This window comes from Aptenodytes patagonicus, chromosome 1 (assembly GCF_965638725.1).
Source record: "Aptenodytes patagonicus chromosome 1, bAptPat1.pri.cur, whole genome shotgun sequence".
NCBI classification, from domain to species: domain Eukaryota; kingdom Metazoa; phylum Chordata; class Aves; order Sphenisciformes; family Spheniscidae; genus Aptenodytes; species Aptenodytes patagonicus.
The window spans coordinates 1366328-1378265 of record NC_134949.1 but is presented as its reverse complement, the minus strand read 5'-3'; the positions used below and the strand labels follow the sequence as shown (position 1 = coordinate 1378265).

Here is an 11938-nt window from a genome sequence, read left to right as displayed (position 1 = left end):
TTCTTCTTATGCAAGAATTGAGTGGCAACAAAGGAAACAAGCAGGATGGAGGTTGAAAACTAATGAAAGGACATAACATTTTCACGCAGCATGTAGTAAACCTGTGGAACTCATTGGGATATTGGGAGTGATAAAAATTTAAATGGTTTCCAAATTAAGAAGATTCAGAGAAGAAAATTTCGTACAAGGTATTGAATGCAAAGACATTTACAAAATGCAGTCTGTCCCTCAGAAGGTCCCTAAGCTATAGGTCACTGGAGGCTGGAAAGATGGAGGTGTCTCCATGTGCTTGTCCTGCTCCTACACTCTTGTTAACCGTCTGATGTTGGCCATTGTAGGAAGCAAACACTGCACTGGATGCCCCGACCTAATACTGCAGCTCTCATGTCTTTCTTCATACTTTGCTCGCAACATCTGCTGTCTTTGCATAAATATTTCACTGGCACCAGCTGCAGCTCTCTGGCAGAACGAGAGTCAGCAGGGCTGACTCTCAGCTATCTTAGTCTTCCCAGAGTCTGCAGGATTTTCAGTGTGTCCTCCAGAGAGGCTGGAGTTTTCATCTTCCCTTTTCAAGCTCCATCTCAGTCTTTGGCGAGGCTTCAGAGGAAGAAGCAGTCTGAAAAGCGTTACAGGTGCGTGGGTTGCCAAATTTCAGATGCTCCCCTTTCATTTTGTGTCTTACGGACAAGGTAAGTGAAAATGGAAGAGCTATATTGTAGTCACTGTGGGTCACAGTCCAAAGTGAGGAGATGAGATAATGTGACTCTCATTGTGATTCAGACTACTGCAAAAAATATTGCAAAGGGGGAAAGTGAGGGCTATTCTGTATCTTGTTATTGTCTCTGTGCTGGAGTTTTATACTGTGACTTTTTAATGAATTTTCAGTTTGGTAAATCCTACTTTTAGCAAAACATGTTTGGAACATGGCAAAAAAGAGGAGATCTGTGAGGTCCCCTAAATATTCTTGGGGAGCTTCGATTCAGGAGATGTGTGCTGGGTATGATGCACATTTAGGGATAATTTGCCCTCCTGCATTAGATCTAATCCTGCACCCTAATATTTACAGGGTGGATAAAATCTGAAGTGGGGGCTTAAAATCTCATGTATAAAAGTGACATTAATTATTATTAATGTTTTCTGGCTATTCTGTCTATCCGTGTAACTCAGAATTGCAATCTATATGCAGTGCTCAGCTGCACCTGGCTTGCAGTTGGGGTCCTGTACCAGCATTGTGTTAGATGGCTGTCATCAAGGCTGGGATAGCACAGGGGCTGGCAAGTAATCAGGGTCCCCAGCTGTGGGTAGGAGAAAGCCAAACTCACCAGTCTGCCCTGGAGCCGTTCGGCATGCCCAGTCTGCCTGTGACCTACTGAGGAGTGGTGGGAGGCCAGGGAAGATGGTGCCATCTCCCACCCTTCAGCCGTGCAGGGTATGTGGCCGAACGGCTCTTGACCACGTGAAGAGTTTGATATGTGGCACCCAGTTTTATCCTGTCCCCATTTCTTTCTCTTCCAAAGTCGCAGTCTCAGCCTGATGGTGTTTCATGACATAAATGGCTTTTATCCCTCTTTTCACCTCTACTGTTCATTTAATTCCCTGTAGCGCAGCCACAACCTCTTCTTCACGTGGTTAGAACGACACCAAGAGCTATGCAGTGACCCTAGGAAGGGTTGATAACAGAGGACACCCTTTCTGTGTTCCAGAAACATAGACAAGAAGGCAAGAAGCCATTTATTCTTTTCCCTCTCAACTTCTTTTAATTCTGGCAATGTGATCCAGCATAAAGTGACATTTGACCACATGCAGGTTGGAGGGAACATTAGTTTGGCTGAAGGGTTTTGGGGTCCTTTTAGAGCACGTCCTCATCAGCCTCTATGTTAAGGCACCACTACCTTTGTTCCTAATAATTTAGTTTCTTGATGCTGTAGACATGCCAGTATCCTGGGAAGCTATTCAGTCCTGTGTATGGGAGTGCAGCGTCTGTCAGTCCACTTGATAGCTGACTTGTAGCCCTCCTTGCCAAGGTAAATTATCTGTAGATCAGTCACTTTGAGTTTACTGTTACGTCTAAGTGCTTCCACAGGATACTCAGGTTGCAGGTGTGTATGTGCAAGTGTGAAGCAGAAATGCCAGCCCAGGTGAAAGGTGAGGATTTGCTCCTTCTGAGAGACATCTCGAGTGAATGCAGCTATGACAGGAATCTGCTGTGCTTTGGGGCTCCCTTTTGCTCCTGGAAAACATGAATAGTGCTGAGCAGAGCTACCCAACCTGGTTATCTGACCACTTGGGCATCCTTTCGCTAGTTACACCTTGGCAGGCTGAGTGCTGAAGGCTCCTCTTTGCTCACTTTGCAGAGGTATGAGTATTGGAGTTGCTCATAGTTGCTCAGTTGGGATGCACTAAAAGCTTTTTGTTTTCTTGCCTTGTAAATTGTAGGTACTCTCATCTGAGAAAAAAATTATGATGATGATTTTTAGGTAGGTCTTTGCTTGCTTTCTAGAATACAAGGGACTTCAAATGCACAGCACTGCCCTGTACACTCGCTTACTCCTGCGAGGCCCTTGTACACTCCTGCTGCCCGCACTTTTCCCTCTGTGATCCCACTTCTAGGTTTGCGATCCCACATCCATTTGTGCTTCCAGTCTCATGACCCTTTGTGGAAACCGCTGTCCTGCAGAAACAGCTCTTGAATACTCCCACTACAAGAGCAAGGAGCTTCCTGCTGAAGACATGAAATCTGCCTTTGTTACACTATGGAAAGAAAATCCTTCGTTAGCTCTTAGCCTGCAAAGGATGCTAGCACCAAAGTGCCTAATGGTCTGGGAATGAGGCTCCATAGCCCAAAAGTGTAGTGTTTTATCCTGCTTTCTTGTCGTTGCCACCAGGTTAGACATCTCCAAGCAGGATACCATACTGACGATTCATGGGTGGTTTAGCCCAGCCTAACCCACCCTAACCAGGTTTGGTGGAAGGGACTTGATGCTTCCTACTGCGACATAAGCCCGTGGTCAGTAAAAGCCCAGAGGCAGCAGGGATAGGACAGCTGGACAGTGGTGCGACTGTGTTGCACGATGTGTTTGCCATGCTGGCCATCAGTCGTGGTTGGGGTAAAGCCCGCTCCAGGGCTTTCCAGGTAAATCTGTGACTGAGTGAAGTTCAATGGGTATTGTCCATGACAGCAAGGATACTAGTTGCAAGGATGCTAATTACCAATTTGTGGGATTGTATTTAGCCCAGTGACTCCTGACGCAACACCTCTGAAGGGTGGAGGGTTCTGTTCCCTGTCCCTCTTCAGATGAAAAAGATGCTCATTTCTTCTACTCCCATTCTCCAAATTGCATAAACTTCTGGAACTTACTTAAAATTCAGCTGAGACAGAATTTTTAAGAAGTCTGCTCTAAATAATGAAAAATATGATCAAATTACACATGGCTTGTGTCTGAGGCAACTTGGCAGTGCATCCTGCTGCCTTCCAGGCTTGGACTGCTGATAGTTAATTTTAAGCTGACAGGTTCATTTTTGAGGGACCAGGCATGCTACATTCATTTCAACATCTGATCATGTTGGAAACAGGGTTTCCTTCAGCCACCATTCATTTTGACATCTTGATGGATAAGGTCAAACCGTCAGAGCTCTCACTAAAATTTGGGGCGAATTTGGTGATCCTGGTAATTTGTCCATATCTGGCTGGAGATGTTTAGAAGTTGTTTCTTTGTGCTCAATGAACTCATGAAAGTACTTCCCAGGCCAGCCATGATCTACTGCATATTTTACCCCCTACTCTTCTGATCTGCCAGTTGCTGTCATTTTTAAGACCCATGGAACTTTGTGGGTGGTGACTGATGGGAATTGAAAAACAGTGACTTTCTGGACTTGAAGCATCTTGCAAGATTGGGACAAGCATTTATATCTAAGTTAGAGAAGGTCTTACTTCTGCTTCTACCAAGTGTGTCCGTGTTGCCTTGCTAAAGGCTGAACAGAGTAGGTGCATACCATAACCACATCCTCATCTGGTGAAAACCACCCAACCGCTTTAGATTAGATGTCCCTAACAGAAAGCACAAAATGCTGCCATCACATGAGGAAACATTGTGTTATGCTCCTTGCAGAGCTGTCCCAGTGTGGTTTTGGGACTTAGCACCTGCCATGTTTCCGATTTCTAACATCTGCTGTGTGTCCAGTTGCCTGACGTGAGAGTGAACCGGGCTACCAAGCGGTGCCAATAATTGAAATGGGATGTGTGACCAGTACAACAGAGACTCCAGCCCAGCTTTCCCAGTCCCGTCTTGCTGTGGTATCCTGATGGCAAGGGAATGTATCCCAGCAGGGTATTTCCCTGTACCTCCTGCAGAGCATTCAGCTACAGTCAGTGAAATGTGTTCTGTATTATTTCCAAGGGGTAGGACTGGGGGAGGTCTCTGTTTCTTCTGATCGGGCTTAATTTCATTTATTTAGTAACTTCTTGTTTAGAGGATTTTTTTTAATCTCAAGGCATTTTCTCCAGCCAGCATAGGTACATGTGCCTTCCACGGCATCCCATTTGGGATTGAACTGAACAAGTGGTTCCTAATTCATCTGGAATTTAATAAGGGGTATTTCCACTCCATGGTGTCCCAAGTGATATCACCTTCACTGTTGAGTTTTCCCTTCTGTTTGGTTTCTCTGGGACCTACATGCTGATTTTTCCTGTAGTTGGGATGTTTGGGCCAAGACACTTACAGACTCTTCCTGGCTGTTGATTTCTGTGAAATTTGGCTTGGAATTTTGTGGGGATAATGGTAAAAGCCCAAAGATATAGATGTACAAATAGACTGACCATATTTGCTTTGTTCCCACAGGCAAATCATGTTGAGAGTGTTTTCAAAGATTGAGGTACTGAGGAAAGACTTGGAGCCCTTTAGCAACAGCAGAAAGGGATGGATGAGACATACAAAGATGTCTTTGCAGGTGTCTTTAACAAAAAGCAAAGGGATGGTCCCTTCAGCTCCAGGTGACACTGCAAGAGAAGGGCAGAGGTTGACACAGCAAGGCTGGGATGGGGAGGGAAATGCAAGATTGCCTGTGGGAAGAGGGGGATCATGCTGGGATAGGGGAGCTATAGAACATCTTGATGGTTTCCAGGCAGCATATGGGTATCTCCAGAGCGAGCCATATGCCAATCTGGAGGTCTGGCTTAGCATCACAAGAGATAAATGTCCTCTTCTTCCCCACAGTAAACTCAGCAGCACCAAGAGATGCTCCACATTGTCACTCCAGGTAATTCGCTGGAGGCCCATTCAGGCCAGTGGCCCTTCACACTTGTCATTTCTTACCTTTCCAGTGAAAGGAGTGCTTGTGGTGACACTGGTTTGAAGGCAGAAACCGTTTCCATGTATTTCATATATGGCTCTAAGGATCTGCTTTGGTCATTCTTGATGGTCAGTGTTTGCTGGGTTGGTATCATGGGATACCAGATAGGGGAACATCAGTGCCCAAAGGCATGGCCCTTTATATCTGTATAGGGCAAGTCTGGCACCCTGTCAGTCTGACACTGAGAAGAAAGTTTCTTTAGCTGGGTAACTGATGAACCTGATATGCTCTAAGGAGAGAAAGTTTGCATGTGAAGCCTACCCACAAAACCCCAAAATGCTGTGTTTTAGACAGAAAAAAATAGGTACTGTGTGGTGTTAGCCTGGATCCGGAGGTGACAATCCATCAGAATCACTGCTGTTTCACGAGGGTCTGGTTTGACCCAGCATGCACTCTGCTGATGTGATAACGCTTTTGGCTCTTCACAAGGTGCTGCACAGCCCACCTGGGTCCAGCCAGCATTTAGAAGGAATAGCAGGGTGAGCTCTCTTTCCCTTTGAATATCCTATCAGATATTGGGGGACCAGTCCTCCTTGGTCCATCACCTCTGTGCAGGTGGTATCTTAGCCACTGGATTCCCCTTGCGTGGAGCATCAAATAGCTGATAGATGCTAATGGATTTCAGTTTTGAGCAGAGATGAACTGGAAGTCCGGAGAGGAGATATTTCATAACCCCTTGGCAGCCCCCAGAGCCACGCTACAGTTGCTTTAATAGCCTGAGACCAAGCAGAAAGGTTACGAGAAGAAAGTATGTACAGGCTGTGTTTTGATCGCTGCCTGTTGGAAACATCTCAGCTAGCCTGTGACCTGGCACAGGCTGGAAGTGTTTGATTCGGTTCATGTGCTCCAAACAATGCACGAGGAAGACGTGAGGTATTAAAATGTTGAACCTTGCATTTTTACTGGGTTTCATTCTTCTGCTTTCAACCATCATCTTGACTCGCCTCCCTTGCTGTGCAGTTTTGCTGTGGACTGGAAGACGTGGTGCGTTGCCCTGAGGTGGGGCTGGCTGTGATTTCAAACATCTGGTGCCTCCAGCCCTCTCTCCCTCAAAAGCAGAGCTCTGGGCAGGGATTACCATGATACTTGGCAGAGGAATGGTAGACTTTTTGGTGTTGATGATAAGCAAAGTGCGACATGAGCAGTTGAACCTGGTGTAAGTTGCTGGTGGTGGAGGGTGCTCAGATGTTTCCAATGGGGACCATAACCTCAGCTGGTGAAACCTTAACATCTGTTGGTTGCAATCAGGATGCACCAGGCTGTGGGTGCTGGATTGAGTGTCCATTCATTGCACGAATTTGAGGGTAAACGCAGCTGCTCTCCCCATCCTGCAGGGACTGGCTTCTTGGTGAGTCACTTCTCAGTCCTTCTCCAGGGTATGTGTGAAGACAGTGAGATGTATGACCCTTCCCACTACTTCCATCCATATGTCCCAGAACACAAGGAGGCTCTGAGGTCTTGGAGTGATCAGGTGTTTAATACTTTTCTTTTGGGTGTAGGAATGGCAGGGGCTGCACGCTGCTGAAATGTGCAGTTTGACAGGGAAGATAAATGGACTTGCTGAGCAACATTAAATATAAAAAAGCCCAGGAGCTCCTCCGTTTCTCCCCGCATCTCCAAATTGAGTTTTCAAGCTGTAATTTTAAGCTGGCGTGGGACAGGTATGGATGGAAAGGTTGTCAAGTACAGGCAGCATCTGCTGCTCGAGGGGGAAGGAGCTGATGTAAAATGTGATCTCTGTGAATGGAGAGCCCTGGGCTGAGATATAACACACCAGCACATGCCTCCTTTCCAAGAAATACACATTATAAGGTTAAAAAAAAACTACCCCGCAGAATGAGCAAGGAGGGCTGGGCATTGTGCTTAGCAGGGTGTCCTTGAAGCGAGTAAGGCGAATTGCATCTTGGGCTGCATTAGTAAAGAGTGAAGCCAGCAGGGCCAGGGAACTGATCCTTCCCTCTGTCTGGCACTTGTGAGATGGCATTTGGAGTGCGACGTCCCATTTCAGGCTCCCCACTACAGGAAGGTTATTGATATGCTGGAGTGAGTCCAGTGGAGGCCACTGAGATGGTTGGGGGCTGGAGAGCATGACGTGAGAGGACATGCTTGGATATTTGGGTCTGTTCAGCTTGGAGAAGGGATCAGACAATCGGTCCTCCGGGGCTCCTTTCCCAACCTGAACTGTGATTTTTACAATTCGGTGACATCTGATCAGTCCTTCGGCTGTGCTGTATTGCCCGTCAGAGCAAGCACTGAGCTCGCAGGGCCCCATGCAGACTAGGAGCTGCGTGTCTGTCTCCTCTCCCACCAACTCCTTGGGCAACTGGTGCTAATGGAGCCTAACAGGACCCCCAGCATATCCAGTGCCCCGGGTGAGAGCTGTCCTTCTCTGCCCTGTAACTGAGTCTCTTACCGGCTCCCAGGCATCCAAAATTGTAACTCAGGCCACCAGAGGTGATGAGGTTATCTTTAAAATCATGCTTTTTTAGAAATGAAAGTGGCTCTGTAACACCTCAGAGCATTAGGCTCAGGAGTTTAGATGCTGCAAAGGGAAAAGTGAGAGAGTGCTGTGTGGCTGCTTTCCGAAAGGATCATTTTCATTTATTTGCTTTAAATTGACTTAAATTTGAAGTATTTTATCAGATAGGAGAATATGCTGGATGATGCTCTTCTTTAAGAAAAACTGAAATGTTTCAAACTGGGCTCCGTACGCATTGCTTTGGGGAAACTCTGGTTTACATGTGGGGAAATTTTGAAATGGCTCAAAATTTGAAATCCTCCTAAGGAACAGCGTGGGATACCACTAGATAAAGAGGCTGTGGACACTGCTCCTGCCTGACACACGTACACGTGTGGGGACACCAGTGGTCCGCTGATGCTTGCTGCTTTCTGCAGGAGCTGTCACGTGTCGCAGCAGCCGCATCTCCGGGTATGGTCCTTGTGGCTGCTGCTCAGTCACTAACGTTCAACATCTGATGGTAAGGATTTTTTGGAAACGTGGGTTTCTCTGTTTTTATTTTAATGAATTAAAGAGGAATAGTGCCCACAACAACATGACAGACGCCTGTGATCCATCCTGTGGCGGTGACTTAGGACATGCCAGACTAGAGGATTAGCTGTCAGCGATCCCAGTGCCGCAGGGGTCAGACACGGGGATGGGTTCAGTGGCCTGAACGTGTAAATATTTACTGTATTTTCAGGTTCTGGATTATCTCTCCAGGCCTCCAAAAGCCTCTGCAGGAGCGCAGAGATGTCCCCTAATTCCTGAGACATAACTGCAAGCCGTGTGCATGTCTCAGCTGCCCGGTGGCACCTCTTACGGCACTAAATGCCTGGTTTTAGGCAAAGGCACCAAACCCACTGTGTCTTAACAAGTTGTTGGGCATCAGCAGAGCCAAAATAACTGTGTGTGTATTCCTGTGTGCATGATCCTGCACTGCCCACAGCCAGTATGATTTAAAGCAGATAAGCTCATACCTCTTCCTCTCTGCCTAAAAAATAACATTTTTTTCCCCTTGCATATGTACTGGCCTAGGAGCATTTTCTTACTGAAATGCTTCCTCTCTGCTTGTGCATTGTGTTTTGTTAAACCACGGTAATTTGCCCATGGAGCTAAGCCCTTCATCTCCCCATCTATACCTATACCAACATATACCTATTTAATGTTACTTTGCTTAAAATACATAACATTTCTGCATATTTAAAGCAGATAATATTGCAGTGCTTGCATAAACGTGGGCAGAGTCAAGGGGAAGTTTTTGGCTGGGTCTCTGCACTTCATTGTCTGGCTGGTACTTATAGGCTTAACTTACAGGTACTTACAGGCTCAACCACAGTTGAGTTCTTTGAAGGCTTTTCTTTGGTTTATTTCCTCTTTTATTTAGTAAATGATAAAAAGGGAAGAGGCAAATTTTGAACTCATTTTTGACTAACTGCAAATGGCTTGAAATAAACGGCTGCACGTGACTTTATTCTATTACAAAAGCAGGGCAGGCAAAATTGCTGCTGAATTGTAAGCAAAGGGTCACCCTGCTCTGCAATTACTGTGGTCCCTAATACACTGAATTGCAAATCATATCCGTTCCTGGAGCGTAATACTATCTGGCTCTGTGTGCCAGACTAAAATGAGCTCATAGAGCAAAGCAGCTTGAGAAAACAGCTTTCAGAAGGGGTGGGAAAATGGTCTTAATCTCCAACCTGAGTGGGAAAGTAATCAGCCTCAGTTCCTTAACTCTGCAAGGAAGACCTTTGTACGACAGCAAGGGGCAAAGGTACCACTTGCAAATAGTGCTGTATTAACAGCTTCTCTGCTGGGTGTTGCTGTGCTGCTGGAGGATGTTTTCAGGGACTGGTATCCCGTTGGTTTCAGGATGGGAATATCTACAAATGATAGATTTCCCTGTCCTGGACTCGAAAATGTGCTTTGAAATAACAAGTGGAAATGTATCACATGGGTAAAACTTTAAATATTTCAACTCTTCTGATTTTTTCTCCAGCCAAAGTTACATTTTTTTAACAGCAGAATTTTGCCCAGATTTGTCCTGCTCCCATGATGGAGTGACCCAAACCGAACAGCAATCCTGGCAGCAACTAGGCTCCTGAACTGCACTCCTCATTGAAATGGGATGAGTCCAGACCTCGCTGCCAGAGTCTGGCAGCATTGATGGTTTCTGCAACCACGATGCATAGCTGTCTCAAGGGCACAAATTCTCTTGAACTTCTCTTTTTTGGCATTTTGCTTCCCATAGGGGCCATCTTTGCTAGGAGGACTCCACTGGGAGCGTGCACCAGGACTGAGGCCAGGACCTCTTGGTCTAAAAAGCATTGCATAGTTGAGAGAAGAGGGCATGACTGTTGGGTTGGAAATTCGGAGCTCGGTCTGCTTCTGTGCTCAGTTACCAAAACGAGGTCACTTTTTCATCCCTGGCAATATTTTTGCCACCTGGCCACCATGCCTACTTGGACCGTATCTCTGAATTGCAATGCAGCTCTGCACCAGTATCCCCAGTTAGCTCTGGGACTGGCAGCAGCACATCCCAACCTGGCAATTAGTGATGCAGATGTGCTGCTCCTGTTTCTGGAGTCTGTGTCTCTGGATGCTACACTGTGATAATATCCACTGGTTCAGAGCTACCAGGAGGTTTGCCCTCCAGTTCTGCACGGTGTGATACAGATTTGCCTTTATTTTCCCGGACACACATGTTTAAAGGTCCCCAGTGATGTACTGTAACAGCTACTTCTGGTTTTTAAAAAGAAAAACCACTTTTCCTGTGAGATTTATGTCATCCTAAATTTAGAAAACCTAAAAGGTACTAATGGTCAAAAGGAAATCGTTTGCATGATTTTTCTGGGTGTTTTTTTTTTTTAAGATGATGAATAATACAGAGTGGGAACATTTAAAGTTGTTTGCAATATATCCTGTACAGGGCACAGAATGAGGGTCACGCTTTGATAAGTACCGGTGTCACATACCAAACCTCTGCCTCCTTTAACTAATCTGTCTGTGCACACTTGCCCTGATATCCCGTGGTGAGTGGCTGCATTTGGTTTCATGCTGGAGATCAAATGCGGCTCATTGCTGCCGACTGTGCAGGGAAGTAGGTTTGGTCATATCTTCTTGTTCTTTAATTACTTTTCCAAAGAATTGAAACAATCCCCTTCTCCTCCAAAACCACATCACTGCTTTAAGGGGGGCTGCTGTTGTCTCCCTGGGTACTGGTTCAATCTTTTGTGTTGCTACTGGCATTTTTCTCTGCAAAATGAGCAAATCTTAGCGTGGTAATAAATAAATGAAAGGGTGAAATGTGTCTTCAGGGAGAACCAGTTAAAACTGCAGTGGTCAGGAGGACCCACTTCATGTAATCCCATTTACACTTGCATGTGTGTGTATTTTGTTCTCTCTAAGCAATGCTCCGTGTTTCACCCTGTGTTTTTCATTAAGAGACCTTGGTGTGCATCCGAAGGAAGCTAAATCATCTTTGTTCCAGCCCTGGAGAAATCAAGGTGCAGCAAAACAAGATGGTTTGCCCGAGCTGAGACAGGGCAGGGAGGTAAAGGTGGGCTCTGCTGTTTCCTAAGCGCTTTCCCTCCATCCCCGTGCTGTGTACCAGTGGAGCAGGCATCAAACTAGCTGCAAAACCCATGGCTGTTGTGACCCAGCAGGAGATGGGCACGGAGAGGAGCAGGAGATGGGCGCGGAGGGGAGCTGGTGCTTTCCTTCCTCTCCACCCAGCAACCCCTTCACCCCACACCAAAAGTCAGTCTAACCGCTATCCCACTTCCCATAGCATCTCACGTTTTTTGCCATTGAGCCCCTGCCCGTGGCTCTCAGAATCTGCAAGGCGTTGTGGGACAGGATGCATGCAGTGTCATCTCCTGGTGAGGTCACTGTGAACTCATCATGAGGTCATTGTGTGGTTGCAGTGAGGTGAAGCAGCTCCCCAGGCTTTCCATACACTTTTTTCATCCTTGGTACAAACTCCAGCATTAACACGAGTCATTTCCAAAAGTACATGGGCTTAGGAAAGCCACCACAATCATAATTTGTCAAAGATCTGTAGAGCTGCCCTGTCTTCACCACCCACATCTG

At 46.3% G+C, this 11938-nt stretch overlaps 1 protein-coding gene across 1 annotated transcript in view; it reads left to right on the top strand.

The window, feature by feature from the left end:
• Positions 1 to 596: 596 nt before the first annotated feature.
• The window catches only part of LOC143163974 (uncharacterized), a 135867-nt gene continuing 124525 nt past the window's right edge, over positions 597 to 11938 (top strand). The window contains exon 1 of the mRNA XM_076345973.1: positions 597 to 632. The gene's annotated coding sequence lies outside the window, so the exon portion shown is untranslated. The remainder of the gene's footprint in view (positions 633 to 11938) is intronic.